The 17,019-nt window shown below is 38.7% G+C and overlaps 1 protein-coding gene across 1 annotated transcript in view; it reads left to right on the plus strand.

Annotated features, from left to right (window-relative positions):
* Positions 1-17,019, plus strand: part of LOC147317771 (transmembrane protein 132C) — a 285,996-nt gene that overhangs the window by 167,402 nt on the left and 101,575 nt on the right. The gene's annotated exons all lie outside the window — the stretch shown is intronic.

Raw genomic sequence — 17,019 nt, forward strand, 5'->3', positions numbered from 1 at the left:
TGGGTTAGAAACTATTTAAAGCCAGATCGTCCCCAGTGTCAAGATGTCTCTGAGAATATCCAGCACATAACAGTAGGGTGCAAGATGCTAGCAGGCAGGGCATACATGGAACGCCATAACCTAGTGGTCGCCATAGTATACAAGAACATCAGTGTCGAGTATGACCTGGAAGTCCCAAGGTCAACATGGGAGACGCCCCCTAGGGTGGTCGAGAATGACCGAGCTAAGATCCTGTGGGACTTTCAGATACAGACGGACAAACTGGTGGTGGCTAACCAACGCAAGAAGATGTGGAGGGTGAAGGTAACGTTGGTCCCAGTAGTAATTGGAGCACTAAGGAAGGTGACTCCCAAGCTAGGCGAGTGGCTCCAGCAGATCCCAGGAACAACATCTGAGATCTCTGTCCAGAAGAGCGCAGTCCTAGGAGCAGCTAAGATACTGCGCAGGACTCTCAAGCTCCCAGGCCTCTGGTAGAAGACCCAAGTTTGAAGGACAGACCACCTGCAGGGACGAGATTAGATTTTTTTTGTGTGAGTTATGTTATGTTTGTTATGATAATGTCCTAAATGGCTTTCCATAACAACAACAACAACAACGGTTTTCTTCAGAAAACATGTAAAAATTACCTTTGTGTAATTACCTTTTAACGTGTAATAATGTTTCACCAACATCCGCTTTAACGAAGTCAATACAAACATAATTAGTTATAACATATTTATGTTTATCTATTTTTTTTTAGATATAGCATATTTCTTATTGACAATTCCCTAACTTTGGAATCAAACCAGTGACCTTTCTGCCTACAGCTATACCTTTCACTCTCTTGAGTGTTCTTATCTACAAACGTGGTTCATCATTCTGCCCACAGTGGGAAACATCAGGGGTCTAACAAAGAAAAAAAAGCAAAAAGGCAAAGAAAAAGAAAGCTTCTCCATGTAAGTTTGTTTGTGTTTCCTGGTGTGATAGTGAAAAACTTCCTTCTCTTCAAGCTGTCAGTAATTGGTTCCTCCTGTCAATAAAATGTTTACATGTGTTTTAGAGCTGACAACAGCACCTGTCCTCACATCTGATGCATCTACTGCATATCCCTGTTCTCTCTTAGTGTCTTGTATTTTCCCATCATTCTCTCTGTCTCTGTCTCCCTCAGCTTCTGCACCCTTTCTCCTTCCTCCTGCTGTGATCCTTTCCATCAGCTGTTTCTCTCTTTCTGTTTATATGTTGCCCATTCTACCTGTCTTTTCTCTCATTATCTATTTCCATCTCCATTTCACTTTCTTAACAAGCTGCTTCCTGCCTGTCTGGCACAGCTGTTGATTACCTAATTACCTTAACTTTCACACACCCACACAAACACATACACACACAATCTCCTTTTCACAAACACACAAAGAGAAATACTGCTAGGCCTAAAGCTATTGCAAAAATTGTATATGTTCTTTTAGCTCATTTCAACCATTTAACGCCACATATTATCAAGTTTACAACAACAGATCTGTACTTTAAGAGACCATTAACATATTCAAATACATATTGGCTTAAACATATTGGCGATCGTGGCTCAAGAGTTGGCAGTTTGTCTTGTAATCGGAAGGTTGCCGGTTCGAGCCCCAGCTTGGACAGTCTCGGTCATTGTGTCCTTGGGCAAGACACTTCCCAAGGACCGCCTACTGGCGATGGCCAAAGGGGCCGATGGCACGATATGGCCGAAGGCGCGATATGGCAGCCTCGCTTCTGTCAGTCTGCCCCAGGGCAGCTGTGGCTACAACTGTAGCTTGCCTCCACCAGTGTGTGAATGTGAGAGTGAATGAATAGTGGAAATGTACAGCGCTTTGGGGTTCTCGAAAAGCGCTATATAAATGCAATCCATTATTATTAAATAATAATTGGGGTATATTAAAATTCACCTTTTTTATATAACCAAATAATAATGTGGAAATATTATTTCATGCAGAATAATGTTATATTTCCTGATTATTAATTACTTTAATAATTGCTTTTTTTGTGCAAATGCTCACAGCGACAATTCCAGTACATTTATGAATAATGTAGGTTAAAAACTATTTAATTTACTCGAACAACCGCTAAAATCTTAAACACTTTTTAGAAAAAAAAAGAACACTTAAAACCTTAAATGTGTGCAGGTGAGACATTAAAGCTCTAAATGCTATTGCAAAAAAGCTGAACACCTGAGATAAAATCAAATACTTATAACTAAAACTTATAACATGAAAATATACAAATATTCTACCATGTAGGAATAAAGAAATAAATTAGCACTGAAGCTGTTGAGAACCTGAGCTTTTTACTTCTAATATACAATGTATACTAAACATTTTTAAAAACTGCATGTTCCATTACACCCCTGGTGTTAGGGTTAGGGCGTATTCAAAAAGCGCTTATCATCTGACAGGTATATTTTCAAGTTAACAAATGTTGGTTTTACAACTACACAGTTACTTTATTTTAATCCTGATCGCAGTTTTGGCTTCCCACAGTTAAACGAACATGAGCCAGCAATAATGAAATGGGTCCTTTGCAACAGCATACACACAAAAATGCACACATACGCGCACGCACTCACATCTTCCCCTCTCATTTTCTTGTGTCCTTTCCAATCTCCTTTCACCTTTCCCTATTAAATCAAATTCAGCAATATTTTGGAGGGGAGGGCAACAGAAGAAGTGTAGATGTGGTTACTGCCAAAGGAAAATAACATAACAAATGAAATGACAACCCAGTCCCATTTTATCCTTCCACTCCCTCCCTTTCTACCACTATTGACTTCTGAACCTCTTTCTTTCACTCCTTGCCAGCTCATTTTATCATAGGTGGAATCCTCTTTTTCTTTTTCTTAATCTGTCTCTCTCTCTCTCTCCTCTCTCTGTGATTAACGGTTCTGATTATGTGTGCCAGGATACCCATTAGCTTGGACACATGCAAAGGCCTCTGCCCTCTTTTCCATTACACACAAACACACTTGCAGTGAAATGTGCACGCACACACACACAGACAGACGGAGAGAGAGAGGGAGAGTTAGGTTTTCTCTCTAACACTCACACAAATAATCACAGACCTGCATTTACAGATGCTTCCACACATATTGTCTCTTACACGCGGAGGCACTAATGCTCTTGAGACTAATTATCAGTCAGGTGTGTCATTGTATAGTTACTTGGGCCAGTAAGGTGCTAACAAGCACTTCTTTTTCCCTTTCTTTTGCTTTTTCTATGCAGCCTGGTGTTTCATGCTCTACAATTTTCCCCCTGTCTCACCATTTTCTTCCTTCTCTCGCCTCCTTTCTCCCTATCTACCCGACATCGCTGAGGCAAGGGTTTTACAGGTTATGTTCAGTGTCAGATCCAGTGAAAAACTGTCGAAGAAAAGAAGGGTGGAAAAGAAGCACCCTGCATTAAAATTAGACAGAAACAAAGGTGTGGTTTTGTGGCAGGACATTACTGCAATTTCTGTTCGCAGACCATGGTCTCTGCAGTCTTGCCATAGTCTAGGTGATGTAGTGGCAAACAAAAAGGTGTGTGAACTATGCTCTCCAGTTGGTGGCTTTCACAAGACAAATAACCACATAAACAAGACTCAGCAAATTCTTGGAAAAGTGAGTCCCTCTTTCCAATATGAAGGTGTGATCCTGATCACACAGATTTTGAGGTGGGTATTGCTGTTGCTAGACAACCGGATAATGTCTGCTGCCATTAGTGATAGCTGTCTCAGATATCAATAGTTCAGTCTGACATTTTGTTTTTTGGCACACTTAAAAGTCATTCAAAGCAAAGTGCATGTGCTATACTAGAAACAAAAGGAAACCCCCCAGGAACCCCTTGCAAATGCAGAATTAGCACCAAAACATACTAAAATATCTGTTGCCCATCTGGTAAGAAGTGTTGGAACTTTATTTATGGACTATAAACTGCTGTGTGTATTTCTACATAATCTTCTTCATAATCATGATGGGTAAGTGTGCTTGCTGAGCAAAGAGATGTGCAGAACTACCACCACCACCCCACACAGATTTTTATATGTAGCATCACCTCTCTGTTTCATTGCACTACTTTGTAGGTTTGCTTTTTTTTTTTTATTAAACTACTGGGGAAAAAAAACAATAACGCTAACAATACCTTTACATGATGTAGCAGTAAATTTAGTTTGGTACACCATCAGCATCTTATGCTGCTTTCATTTGAAATCGTGAATCAATGCAAATGCTTCCATTACTCATGAATGGTGTAATTAGGTAGTTTAAGATAAAAAATAAATAAATAAATAAATAAATACACAAGAGTAACAACAATAATATCTCAACCCATAAAAACACATTTGGGTTTTGAAAATTTTTAAGTTACAATACAAACAGCTGAAATTTGTGGATTCAAAAGAAAACCACTTATAAAGTATCCTAGTGGTTCAATCAAATTGAGTTCTAAGTGGCACAACTGCAGTGGAGGAGATACAGCCTTCAATCACTAGCTGCTCAAAGAGTTTTTAACAAGAAACTAAATCCCAGCTTCCTACTAGCAGAAAGACCATGACTAGCTATTAGCTGCTACACATGATCCAATGAGAATTTCCAGCACTTCTATCTAGTTACCAAGCTACACTCTTTTGCACTCTTGAGACCTTCCAGCTGTGGACAACTACAGTGATGTATTGTTGCTAAGGGAAATTGGTGAGAAAGAGTTAATTCTGTCAGTGATGCTTAGGAGGATCAAGGCAACCCCCGAGGGAGTTGTAAGTTGAGTTAATGTCAGATGTTAATACAATTTGTGGAATCAAATAATGTAATTAAAGAGCATGTCCATCTGTGTGTGTGTTAGTTGAGCTAGATGGCAGAGAGCCACAGTGTAGACAAAACTTCAACGCCCTAAAGCTAAACATTTCTTCTGCTCTGATTAGCACATTAGCAAGTACCAACAAATGGCCATGGACATTAGCAGGACAGCTAACAAAAAGGGCATCAACCAGGGCATTTGATGACATTTCATGCTAGTTCATTGTCAATCAGTGCTGTGCTAAATGGAGGTCAGTGGTCAATGTGCTTTTAGAGAGAGTGGGGTTTGAGGGAGGTGGGTGATGGCATGTCACATAAGAAATTAGCTAAAATAAGAGGTTTCAACAGTGTTTTGTTAGCTGAGTGCTTACAGTGCAAGCCACATAATTGCAGTGTTCCCAGTTTGATTGTAGCTGGCAACCCGTGTTGTCATAATTACCTTAGCATGTTATACTTTCATCTCTCACCCTGTAAGATCTGTCTACCACTTCACTGTTTGCTGACACATATAAAGTTTCAGGTTACAGTTTGCTAAAAGTGTGTTGGTTATAGACAGGGGAAAAAAAGACTTCCTTCTTTTGAAAGTTGTTAAATCCAAAGCAGCTGTAATGCATGTTCACGCGTTTGCATCCATTCCTTATAAATCATTTGAAGGTATTTTGAATGTTTTCAATTCTGCCATTAGGGATGTTCCTGGCTACTAATTTCTTGGTCAACTAAACAAGGAAAAGAACTAACCAACTAGTCTAAAATTAAGACACACAGCTATTAAGTTAAATTTGAGAACCATTTAATGGAAAATTTCAATAACTAACAACAAACGTATTTTAAACCATTATTCACATTCTTTAATTATGAATCATACTGCTCTCCAGCTGGGCCTGGGTCTAAGCTGGGGCCTCCTCCCAGTAGAACATGCTTAACTGGAACATTCAGAAGGGGCTCTACTTGGAGCCCCTTCTGAATGACTGAATTTGTCACCCTATAGCTAAGGCAGGTCATCCACCTTTCGGAGAAAGCTCATTTCCGTCGCTTCTATTTTCAACCTCGTTCCAGTAGTGTTAACAAAAACTGAGGCCTAGCTTAAGAAATTTATGCCGTTTCTTTACAACAATGCACCATCTGGTGGCTGTTGGCTGTTGGCTACATAACATTTATTACAAAATAATTGTCTCCACTAAAGACAACAGCTAGTATATCTCTATCTACAACATAGTCATTGTTCTTTGATTCCAATCTCCAAATTTTGGGGGGGAAACTATTCATGTATCTTTCAGTAATACACTAATATTAAATCCTTGTAAAAGGTAAGAGCGCAAGAAGAGAAAGAAACAATGGTGCTGCTTCTTTTTTAATGCTGACAGGGTTCATGGTGATGAAAGTGGATTTATGTTGATACTTTTAATCCTTCATGCCGATGTGTTGGGTTAGTATGCCCTCGAGCAAGGCATACGGCCCAGATTAATTACATGTGATCCAGACAGACCGTCTCTTCAGCTTTCCTCTTGTGCACAGAGTGAGTGGATGTCACACACACACACACACACACACACACACGCGGAGACACTGCCAGGCCCATGCACAAGCATTCAATTGTTCCACCGTTACACTTTGATTTAAAGGTTCATAGAAGATTTATCCTCCTAGAGTTTCCGGTTAAACCATTTTCAGAAACATGCTTGTCAAGTACCCTTTGATTTTTCTGCAGCCTAATATAGTTTGTAAACCTCATAGTGATTGGTGGTTATATTGGTTTTGGTGGTTAAATTTCAAGTATGTATCAAATGATGTAATTTATTTTCACTCTACGTACTATATTCTCTTTCTTCCATTACAACACCTCTTCAATGTCTCTGGATTTTCTTAGGAACAAATCAATTTAAAAGTTGCCTCAAGGGATACAAAATGCTTGAAGCAATCACTTTCTTTGGTGTTGTTAGTTTTTTAAAAACGTACCTTGATAATTCTTTGGAAACATCATGTATAGAAATTCAAAGTTCTTATTCCCCATTTTTGAATGTAGGTGAAATTCCTGGATTTCTCGAAAAATCAGGAGCTATATTAGAGATATAGATACACAAACATACATTGCTATTATAAAATGACCTTGATAGTAGGTGTGGTTATACTGTCACAGTACATTATAATGTAGATATCCAGATTGTGAACAAATAAAACTTTTTTCCCCCTCATCAAACTGCATTTAATAACCCATTAATAAGAAAACACAGATGTTGTACATTTAGTACTGGTCTTCAACTTCAACAGTCAGAAACATGTCATGAAGTCCTGCCAGAATTGTTTTGTTTTTATACCTTGGATCTCTGTGTCACTTTTCATGAATCTTTTAGTATTCAACTGGTCATTCTCTGTTTGATCGTGACCATTTTCTCTGTCACTGCTCATCAGCAAAAATATAAAATACAGGAAAATATAAAAATACAGTATCATCATTGTATGTAAGGTTAGCCTTAGTCAAATGATGAGCTTGCCTGACATTCTATGAAAAGAATTTCGTTTTGACATGTCAGAACATTCATTCCTTCATTCATTATCTTTCACATTTATGAAGTCAGGTCACAGTGGCAATAGGTCAACTAGGATATTCCAGGTATCCTTCTCCCTGCTACTCTTTTCAATAACTCCTGGGGGATCCTGGGGTCTTCCCAAGCCACTTGATATATAATCTCGCCAATGGATTCTGGATATACCCTGGGGTCTCCTTGCATTTGTGTGCCTTTAAAATGTCCAAAGGGAGGTACCCATGTGATATCCTACCCATGCACGTCCCCTTCCCATCACTTGTGATCAAAATCCTGTGGTGTATCTTCAGAACAGCAAAACTTTTTCCTCATTCTCCTAGAATTCTTTTCACTTGGCAAACTACAAGCAACCTGCTATCTGGCTTTTACATTGCATCTGTCATAAAGGCCTGATACCGGGGAGTGATGCCACTGGTTATCTTTTCATCAGGTTTTATCAACTGTGCAAAAGACTTGTAATATTAAGGTGGAATGAAACACTGAGCCTGTGCAACACTTTTTAGTTACAATAGAATAAATAAAACAGTTTATTTTGCAAAATGTGGAAAAACTCTGAATACATTCTGACACAACTGTACAATAATACAGAGCAGTGTATTCAAAGATATGCTAATTGGAGAGTGAAATGGTCCTTTTAGATAGTTAACATAGTTTAGGCAGCGTAGACCACAGAAATACAGGACAACACACACACAAACATATATACATGCAGACTTAACTGTAGATATAAAATATGGCAGGACTGTGTTGATATCTACCTACTCTTGTCTTTCTGACTCTTACTCTCATGTTAACATTCTGTTAATTGACTTCTCTCTCTCTCTCACCCTTGCTCTCTTTTTTAAGACTTCTCTTATACTTTTTCTCCTATTTAGTTTCTCACTGAAACCAAGTACCTGACTCATCCAATTTTTTGTTGTCTCTTGTCTTCCTTTTCTTTCCCGTCTCTTCCGACTCACATCCAGATTTGCAAAGAGCTCTCTGTTGCATCTCCTAATTTTCTCTCTTTTCTCCCCTCTCACTCTGACTGCCCCTGCACTCTGCTCTCCTCACTCTCTCTTCTCTAACAGTTATCCTGCCTGCCCTCATTTTTCATCAGTAACTAATAGTGCTGGACTTGCCACTTAGGCTCAGCAGAACTGTGTGAATGTTGGTGTGTATGCGTTTGTCACATTTGTTTCTTGACTTTTTTTAAAAAAAAATGAATAATGCTGTTCTCGACACTAAGCCTTATGCCAGTGAATCAGTTAAAATGCCACCGTTAAGTGCTACACTCTCTCTCTACATAAAAGAGCTTGAGGAGGAGGATTTTATAAAAATGGGAAAACCCAAGAAAGAGACATATATAATCTCTTAAGAATTCATGTTGAGCACTCGACCCATTCAGTTCATCATGATACTTTTATATGATATCCTCTCAACTTACCTTAAATCTGTCTTCCACTATTTTTCTAAATTTTAGAACTTTGAGTGAGAAAAATTCCAACTAAAGAAGGGACATTTAATAATGTTCAAAAGGCAGTGAATACAGGTGTACCTGTTCCAGTTCTCAAAGTTGCAGGTTCAAATCCTTACTGGTTAGTCTAAGCCAGGGGTGTCCAACTCCAGGCCTCAGGAGCCGGTGTCCTACAGGTTTTAGATATCAGCCTGGTTCAACACACCTGAGTCAAATAATTAATTCATTAACAGGCCTCTGGAGACATGATGAGGAGGTAATTTAGCCATTTAAATCAGCTGTGTTGGATCAAGGACACATTTAAAACCTGCAGGACACCGGCCCTTGAGGCCTGAAGTTGGACGACCCTGGTCTAAGCTATTCATACAGGTGAAATTAAATTATCCTTTTTTTAAATACTTCCAAAAATCAAAAATGTGTTTTTTAATTCATTTTGTTTCCCAGACTGAAAAATGTGCATACGAAGTTGGTGAAAAAGTTGCTGCTTAGTCAACAATGGATAAATTAGGTCTAAAAAGGATAGGCTGTGCTGCTCCTTTTCACTCCTACTAATTCTTCAGAAGTCAGGAGGAAGTGAGGTATTGATGGACAACAAATCTGCTTCCAGCATGCATTTTCCCCCTCAGTGTGTGTGTGTGTGTGTGTGTGTGTGTGTGTGTGTGTGTGTGTGTGTGTGTGTGTGTGTGTGTGTGTGTGTGTGTGTGTGTGTGTGTGTGTGTGTGTGGCATTGATCTAGGGAAGCAGCTCCTATAAATTCAATCAGTCCTATCCATTCTTCGGCTGTTGACTTTTAGCTGCTCAGCTCCCACCTTGAGAAGCATGGCTACTTTTATGGAGATAGGCCATTCATTTTCATCTTTCTTTCCCTTCTCTCTGTATTCATCCCCTTCCTTCTTTTTTTCCTACTGCACACTGACTTTTCATTTTCTGCCTCCCTCTGTATGTCAATGATTTGTTATTTTCTCTTTCTATTTTTCTCTGTCTGAATGCACGGTTATTGGAACACAGTTCTTCTTGGTATCTTGAAACACCAACAGAAGTTATCATATTATAAAGTAAATATTGAAAAAACACATTCACCTGTGTAAATAATCAGGGAGGAATTTAAAAAATAAATAAAACATAACAAATTTAATTTCAAATTTGTATGTATCTGCAAATTAATTCAAATGCATGCAGTTCAGTCATTTACTGCACCATAAACTCATCACATTAAAAATAAATCATCAGTGTTTTGCATTGGTATATGGACCAAGTGTATATGTCTGAGCGTCTGGCCGCATGCTGCACAGTACAGCAGACACTCGTGACTCAGACATGTAGAAACAATTAAAGCTCTATTTTAAAATTCTCTACACTTGGGGGCAGAAAGGTCTGTTTGTCCTCTCTCTACCATTTTCTTTCTTTTTCACATACTCAGACAGAAACACACACACAAACACATCATCCGCAATGTGATAAGGAAACGCCTCGCTGCTTTTGCTCTCTTCCTCTGCAACCACAATAACAGCATTCAATCACTGTCTCTGTCTCTACCGTTTTCTCTCTTTCCTCCTCCTTCTTCCATCTTTTCTTACATCTTCATTTATTCCTTTCATTACCCAATACCTCTTCCAACTTCAGCTTTCTAGCCTCAATAAACCTTTGTGCTCACGACTTATCTTATGCTGATCTTATCTGCTCCATTTAGGTTTCTGTTCAGCTATTCTGGTACCTGAACCATCCTACATGATCTCAATAGAATCCTGTAACTGACTTCACTTTTTTTCACAGTAATTAGAAACAGCTGTCTTCTGTTAAAGCAGTCGTGTCTATAAAGACTGTGTAACAATCTTGATTTCCGCCTTGATTTAAAGTTCACTTCCAAATAGTCAGACTTTCTTGTAATTTTTAAAGTGGTCTTCTTTCTAAAGGTCTTTTAAAGTTTTTTTCTTTGGACATTGGCTGTTTTTTCACATAATTTCAGTCTGGTTTTCATTAGTTAACTTTAGTTAAAAATGGCAAAAAGTAACAGTGTGACTGGCATAAAATAGTATTTTTTTTTACCACCAAAGTTCCCAAAGCTGAAAACGTGGAACATCTTGTCATACTGTACAGTTTGTCCTTAAAAAAATCTGAAGAAACTAGACAAGTGCAGGAGAAAAGTAGACGTGGCAGACCTAAAACACTATCTACAGCAGATGTACTGTACCTAACAGTACCTAAAAGTCACTTCCTTAATAAACTCAGCAAACACATGAGTTAAGAGATGCATCTGATCATTCAGTTAGCTATCTGCTGTTTGTTAAAACCTCAGTGTACTCAGGTAAATGTTGATTGTTGTGAAGCTATTTTTATGGAAGGAAAAAAGGGGGAGAAAAAGCTTGATGTACGCCAAACTGCACAAGAACTGAAAATCAGTGGCAACAGGTCTTTTTCAATTCATTTAATTTTTTTGTCCATCCATCCATTGGCTTCAGCTTCTCCTTTTTGGGGTCACGGGGGGCACTGGAGCCTATCCCAACTGTCTTAGGGTGAGAGGCAGGGTACACCCTGGACAGGTCGCCAGTCTGTCACAGGGCTTTTTTCTTTTCAATTTAATTTTATTTATATAGCGCCAAATCATTGCAAACAGTTGCCTCATGAGTCTTTATTTAGAAAGGTAAAGACCCTACAATCATAAAGAGAAAACAGAAAACCCCAATAATCACATGACCCCCATATGAGAAAACATTTGTCAATTGATGGAATTATGGATGCAGAAATTTTGGGTGCAGAAAAGAAATATCAGATTTTGGTCCATCATGTTATACCAACTGAAAAGTGTCAGATAGGAAATGGCTTCTTTGAGCTTGGCAAAGATTCCAAACACAAACAAAACAAACAATGAAACACTAAGTCTGGGATTGGCCTCCTCAGCATGAAAACCTCAACTTTATTAAAGCAGTTTGGGATCATCTTTACACAGAACAAGACAAAAGGTTTTCAGCATCTGAAGAAGAGTTTTGCATGTCCTGCAAGAAGCCTGGATAACTATATCTGAAGACTACAGGAAATTACAGGAAAGCTTTCCTAAGAGATTTCAGGCTGTGTTCAAAAATAAAGTGGTCATATCAAATATTGACTTTGACGCCCGTTAGAAATGAGCAAACTCTGTTTTTGCCTTACAAACTGTATTTCCATGTATCTTTACTGATGTTTCAACAAATTGCCTTACTTATTTCCTAGCAAAATATAAAGAAATCAAGGGTGACTTAAGAGTTGCTTTGCTTTTAGGTACAGATTAGTCAATGGATTAACTTTTAAACTCTGCTAGAGTTTTGCCCCTTTGGTAGTACCGCCTCTGTCAGTGCGCCCCAGGGTGGCTGTGACTACAATGTAGCTTGCCATCACCAGTGTGTGAATGGGTGGATGACTGGATGTGTAAAGCGCTTTGGGGTCCTTAGGGACTAGTAAAGCGCTATATAAATGCGGGCCATTTACCATTAGTAGCATTTTCAGAATGATCAGGAACGTTTGAGATGTGGCTTGCAGCACTGCATATTTCTACATTTTTGCATGTTCAATTCATGTTGTTAATCTATCTGTGTAAAATGAGAGGATATCAGGACACCTGTTGTTCTTAAGTGTGTTATCTCAAACGGTGCCCCTCTGCTGCTATAAGCTCAGCTTGAAATTAAACTAAAGGGCCATAACAGAAATATCACAGTTGCACAAGTTGGACAACCTGTGGGTTTGTTTCCTAAGTACAGATACTGACTCCTTTTTTTGTACTGTGCCTGGCTGGGATTTTGCACATCTGTATTTAAACAGCAACAACAACCACAACAAAAAAACCAACTAAAAAACTGAACATCTGTATGTATCCAATATCTGACTGCAAACCAAATGTTCTGAGGGGTAATAATAAAGGCAAAGTTAAACATAGCTCTTCTGACTATGTGAATCCGACATTCTGAAAGTATTTTTTGATGCTTTCAGTCTACATGAATAGCTTGTATAAGAGCTGAGTCCTTGCAGGAAAATGGTGAGATCTGTCTCCTTTGTGGCAGACTTAATGGCAATACTTAAATTTAGGTATGGGCTGGATGATAAATACATTATGTCAGTCTCACGAATATTTGCGCGCTAATAAAAATATACAGTGGGAAAGGATGTTCTGGCTATTTGTATTTAAATGCTATTCATGGCAGTCTCAAAGCATTCACATGCTATTCACAGCTTCTGTTTTTGCTGTCTGTTAGTATGCGTGTGTGTTTGCACGCGCACTTGTGAGGGCAGCTAAGATTGTATTTGTGACTTGTGCTTTTTCTGCAACACTTTTCATCATAGGAAATCAAAAGTCTAAACCTCTTTTGACACTCTGTCTTCACTCTTTGTCACTGTCTCCTCCTCAGAATGACCTGTCTACCTGTCACTCTAATTGACATTAAGTGTTATAATGCCAGAAGTGTCAACACACACAAAATGTCCTAGCATTTACTTGCCAATTGATTCCAAGAACACTGTAGAGAAAGGTGTATGTGTGTGTGTGTAAAGTGACCTTTCTGAAAGTCGATGTCATTTAAGATTCTTTAATGCAAACACACAAACGTGTACAAGTAATGGTCCATTCAAAGATTTTCTTTATTGCCCTTTTCTCTTAAATTATATTTTATTTGGGCTTTTTTCACCCCATTTTTTTTATTCTTTTCTGTTCCATGATCTCTTCACCCACTCCATCCCATTCTGTCTTAGTCTGACCCTGTTTGATTGGCAGGGCCACTGGAATGAGCAGAGGAATTGAACCCAGAGGCTTGTTTCACTTTGCATCTAGACCATTTACCATCTGATGTAAGTGGCTTCAGGCATGGAGGGAACCTGACATTTGGCCTCCAAAATGGTCTCAAAGATATGCATGAACACATACACATTCGTGTGCAGTGCAAACCTACAAATAGATGCTCCCTATAAGTGACTCCAGAAATTCTCTCAGTTTTTCCTCGGTGGCCTTGTTGGGGGAACAGTGGTACACTACTGCATTTCTCTCTCTGCCTATTTTCCAAGTTCCTGCTGCTTTCCCAACTCCTATTCAGCATTTTTCTCACTCCATCACTCCCTCTTCCCTGCTTCTTCCAAGAATTCTGCTTTCGTACACATGCATGCATTTGCACACACCATCACCCCACCTCCTTCTGAGCTGTCGGGAGAGGAGGTGGAGAGGCAAAGAGCTGAGCCTTCTGGGAGTTGGTGTTTTATTTTTTTAAAAGCCTGAGTGGGCTCGTGGTCTGCATGGCTGACAGTCTGGATTTGATACCTGGCCTGATTCAGTCACTCTTTCAGATCAGCCTAGTCCACCATGCCATGCCATGGCACAGCTCAGATGCCCCTGTGTATATTATTAGTGGCCAAATATACGCAAGGCTAAATGTCAAGTCATACAGTCTGGGAGGAAAAAAATCTCTCACTCTTCTACTTACAATAAAAGCAGGAAATCCAATGAGTAAAAAGAAGAACTGCTTGACTAAGTTGTTGCGCAGGTTACTCAATATGAACCTGTACTCTTTTCTTTTTCATTCCATTTATATATTTAATCCTTGTTTTGGAAAATGAAATTTGTTGTGATGTAAACCCCGTTTTGACGCTGTTATGGGCTTTAGTTTCCCTTGAGCATCTCCTAATTTAGTATTTTAGACTCTCCTTTTACCCTTCCTCTTGCCTCCCTATCCTTGCATCTCCTTAGCATATTTTAATAGTAGAATCTGATAGCACAGTTGGCCTTCTTTGCTCTGCTCTTGCTCTCTCTTCTTCTCTCTAGTTTCGTCTGCTCTCTCTTCTCCTCTAACCAGTGTTTTTCACTCTATTTGTTGTGATAAATGACTGTTAGATGTGATTTCCCCAGGATCATATCTCTCTCAGGGCCACACACCATAATTAGGCGGCGTGATTAATAATTCATTCTTTCTCTTTTTCTCTTTTGGAGTCTCTGTCAGAGTGTGTATGCGTACATTTGAGCACGGCAAGTGTGTGTGTGTGTGTGTGTGTGTGTGTGTGTGTGTGTGTGTGTGTGTGTGTGTGTGGGCGTGCAGAAATCCATCATACTGTAAAAAGCCAGCGATTGAGTCATTTTCCTTTCTGAGACCAAAACAATGAAAACGGTACAATAAAAAAACAATGACAATTAGTTCACTGTAGAGACTTCATAGATTTTACGCATCACTGTGTAACACAAAGAAGACACATTTAGTGCAATAAAAACAGAGGCGTTCCCTCAAACGTGAATGCCTGTACACATGCAGAAATCCGTGCTATCGCTTCATTTCATTTTGCACAAATGTATAAAATACACTCTGTGTGTGTGTTCAGAATGTGAGAGAATATTTTATCCTCTTCACCTTTGTCCATTTTTTCTTGCTTTTAAGATTGTGGACTGTTGATAAATATCAGTGTCTTATCTTTTATATGCACCATCAAGCTTTCACAAAGTGGCTTTAAGATAAGCCTTTATGCTGTTTTCAGGCAGTTTCAAGGAACTGGTGTTGTTATACAACAGCAAACAAGACATACACTAAATAAACACGATAGTAATAAAATAAATCACTTAGATACATCATATGCATAATATACATTTAAATAATATTGATCATTAACCACTAATGGATCCCAATGTAACTTTGTCACTGATTCTTGCTTATTGTCATTCATTCCCAGGTCGTAAGTGTCTTAATTCTCTGAACCTTTTTCTTTCTGTTGTCTGCTCTACATTTCCACGCTAATAAGAATATTCAGGTGTGCAGTGAATTTTTCTTGTCACAGTTGAAGCATAGCACAGCTGAAAGCTGCAGAGCATTCAGGACACTAAACCAAGCAAAATATATCAGGTACTTTCTTGTACTATTGTTGTCAAATGTTTTCATAACTATTTTCCATGCACATAGATTTTCTTTCCTGTTTTTCTCCCTTGTACTGCTTGTTAGGTTGACATGTCTTAGTTCATTCTCTCTCCTTTATTCTCACCACCCCTATTTTCTTTCTGTTTAGTTTATTTTTTTTTATAGCACAAATATCAGCTAGACTAATCTTTACAACACTCCCCACATCTAAAATAAATTAGATTCCTCCACAGAGGGATTGGCATATATTTGTTTTCCAGAGTTCACGAAGGCTTATAGATAGACACAACAGGAAATTAAACTGTGGGAAATCCACTAAAATTCTGTAGGCGTTTAGTGCTATTGCAGACAAAATAATTTCAAGACTTTTTGCAAGGCTATTTTGCATATGCCACGGTTAAAATTCACAGTGGGAGCAGAGTGCTATTCAAGCCACAAGCAAGCGATTACTTAAAACCCTCCTGGCTTTCCTTATGGTTAGTTTTTTTTATAACACCCGCCACTGTGCTAAAAACAAAATCTATTTTCTTGTTTGTTTCTAAAATAAATAGCAGGTGTGCTTTTCTGTCGAGTGAGCAAGATGGAATCCCTAAAGAGTTTTAAATAAAGTACATGCTATCTTATTAACATTTAATATTTTTTGTTGATCACCGAGGAGTCAAACAAAAATGCTAAACTGCCACAAAGTGCACACAACCCATGTCCTCTTAATGTGGGTTAAATGAAAAGAAAGAGGTGTCATATCAAAACACAATACACTGAATCAGTAATATCAGGTTAAAAGTCTGCAGGTGCAGCAGTCTGGATCCTCTCTCATCCTGACCTGCATTAACTTTTTTCTCCGAAACAAATAAATTAAACAAAGACATTTTTATCTGTTTCTTGGTTGGGTCAACAAGGTCTTATCTCAAAAGGCGTGTCTCCATGACACTGGACAGATATCACGAAAGCACAAAAATATCAGAGAAAATAGAGAAAGGCAGAGATGGATGTGATATCTGGTGCTGCATTAAATCAATATCTGATTACGGACACAGAGGAAAAGTTAGAGCGTGTATCTATGTGTGTAATGGCAAGAAAGAGAGAGGTTATCGGGTTGGGATGGAGGATAGGTCGACAGCATTTAATACTACATCTGTGACTGTGCTTTTTGATTTTAAAATGTGTGCTTTTGTTTGTTGCCAGCTGTCAGTCTTCTTTTGCACCGGATTTTTCACTCACATAGCCCACAGATCGATAGTTTGTGATTGTCTATGTCTGTGTAAGTGTGAGATTGGGGAAAGGGGATTTAGGTGCAATGGGAACCAATAAAGTGTAAATCAGAGCCGACACAGTGTACAGTGAGCTGATTTCTGTCTGCCTTTTTATAATCGAGCTTGTTGGAAAAAA

This window comes from Aulonocara sp. 'chitande type north' Nkhata Bay, linkage group LG12, assembly GCF_057382095.1.
Source record: "Aulonocara sp. 'chitande type north' Nkhata Bay isolate Kocher_YH1m ecotype deep benthic linkage group LG12, A_spYH_male_GT1.1, whole genome shotgun sequence".
Classification (NCBI taxonomy): Eukaryota; Metazoa; Chordata; class Actinopteri; order Cichliformes; family Cichlidae; genus Aulonocara; species Aulonocara sp. 'chitande type north' Nkhata Bay.